Source organism: Colias eurytheme, chromosome 19, assembly GCF_061535395.1.
Source record: "Colias eurytheme isolate Ceu_HAF_F1 chromosome 19, ilColEury1 Martin Lab GWU primary, whole genome shotgun sequence".
Classification (NCBI taxonomy): domain Eukaryota; kingdom Metazoa; phylum Arthropoda; class Insecta; order Lepidoptera; family Pieridae; genus Colias; species Colias eurytheme.
In genome coordinates, this window is record NC_142998.1 from 4,574,822 (window position 1) to 4,577,408 (window position 2,587).

A 2,587-nucleotide genomic window follows, 5' to 3' on the forward strand; every position below is an offset into this window, starting at 1 on the left:
CTATCAGATTGTTATTTATTATAAATTACATACCTAATGATCATCACTGTCGCTAAAATTATTCCTCTGATATAATATATTTTTGAATGAACTACATGGTACCTACTTATCTATTTTCTCTATCCTCTTTATTATTGTGGTTTGTATCATAATTATTATCATATCACCCACGCCGCTTATTAAATCGTCTATAACCATTCTATAACATAACCATAAATAAAATCGTGTCGACACGAAAAAAATGGCGTTATTTGAATGCCGGACGATAATTTAAATGTAGCAACAACCGCTTTTAGCTTACAACCTTAATTGACTTAAAAATGCTTATCAATATGTAAAGATTGTTTGAACATAAAATAAAAGTGGTACACAGGAAATTGAACCCTACTTCAACGAAATGCAACATATATTTGGAGATCGACCACATAAACCTGTTTCTTTTGTCCATAAGAATGAAGTTCCAAGCACGATGCACGCTCACGACTTTCAGAACAACTCCGGACATGACATTCCACGTTTCGTTGTAGATTAGAATGGGATGGATAGCGAGCCGTTCGCCGAAAAAAACGAGACAAGCAACTACGGAGCAGTCCACGTGGACTGCTTCATATCAACACAGGAGCAACGACCAATAGAAAACGGTACCGCTAATGTATTTCTCACCTCCGCACTCACACCCGGATCGGCTTCCATTACAAAGTTAGCGTTTGATTCTCGACTCTCGAGTATGGTCTTAAGGTCTCAAATAACATGTGTTCACCCGAGATAGTCGTTTCGAAAATGACTTATAGAGTCTCGTCAACGTCAAACTCAATCGTATAATGCACAGCGTAGGGTGTATTGTCGTACGCGGAGTGTTCTGCGGCTGTTGAATTTAAAACGATTCCCAAGAACAGGGTCGCAAGTTGGTGAAGGTTGGAGGAGGCCGCGATGCAGTTTGCATCGTCTCGTCACGGCTCCCCGGGCTCCTCACCCCGGATCGCTCTCCCGCCGTTATTGTAGTAAGCCGAGTGTATGCGGTGTGCGTGTGTATGTCTGTTCCGAGTCAACTGTTGTGCTGAGGCACGAGGTTTTCATACGAGAAGTGCATGCAGCCGCACTTTATAGTTTATAGGTACCTATGCTCGTAATATTTTGCTCTTGCAATATTTTGCTTTTTGTTTGTTCGCTCCAGAGTTTGACCAGCTGAACAAAGGAATTTCCTATTCAAGATATCGTGTGAGCTTCTTTATAAGATTTGTGACTTTAGAGTAGGAATATAATAAAAGTGTATTCTTTCCTTTCATCAACGAAACTGAGAAATGTTTCAAATAACGGGTGTAAGATTACCTAATACTTATATGATAGGTATTAAATATTAATTATGCCTACAAAAACAAGTATAATTACTAATAAATTTATTTTATGGAAATTTTAATGCATATATATATTACCTATGCAATCATATTTCATATTCTTTTTCGTATAAATTAATACAGTTTTAAAAAGATACAACATTTGTTTAATGAGGTCATTTGAATTGTATTGATTATCATAATTAATAAGACTATTCAAAAATCAATATTTATTCATAGCCCGTACCTATTTGCGGATTACACGAAGCAAAAACAAGTCTCATTTGTTATTTTAGAAGGGGATATAAATGAATTCAATGCACTAATAAAAGCGCAGGATCTGAAACAAATTGTCATTCAAAAAGCTGCTTTATGATTATAGGTATCCCTGATTCAATAAAGGGATCGTTTGTCGACAAAGGGCGGAAATATTAGGAGTTCCCCCTCGTTACGTGACGCGAAACGAAAGGGCAACTTATCGTCGGTTCAGACAGGTAGATTTGTTTATTAAGCCCTCCTTGAATAGTGTTGTTAAAGAACACGTTACATTTAATACGGGAAAGTGGCTTGTTGTCTGCCATCGACGGGTCGCGCGCGGGAGACAAAATGTTCTTGACTAGAATTATTTGCATCACTGAAGATGTTGAGCTTTTAAGTTATAATTATAAATAAGTAGATATGTATATTGATAATATGTTTAAAATAGATTATAAATATGTCCCTGTATAAGTTTATATTTTAGTGAAAATTGAATAAAGCTAGATAAATTTGATTAACACGGGTTTTTCAAGTCCGCAAATATAGATAAAAAATTGGTTTATTTACAAGTCGTTACGTTATACGTAGGTATTTTCTTATCTATCTAAATACTTGGTTGAACTAAATTGTTAACACCTTGTTGGATAATGAATCATGCAATGGTGTTTAACAGATTTTTTAAGACTTGTTATTCTATTTTATTTATGTTGGAAGTGTTATTAAATTATTAATCTAGTTAATAGTTTAATAGCATCATGAAACTAACTAAAAAAATAAAATTAATCGCTTATTATGTAGTTACAACCAAAGCAAAATCTTATAATGCACTCTGGTCTCCGTGCAACCAGGTGCAACCACTGTTCCAGTCAAAGTTAAAATATTCTATTAAAAATAACAAGCTTCAGGATAAGAATAATTCGATGCAAAGTAAAATGATGCTTAATAATATCCTCCCCAATTTCTGTATCCGATGAACCGTTGGTATAAATGAGAAA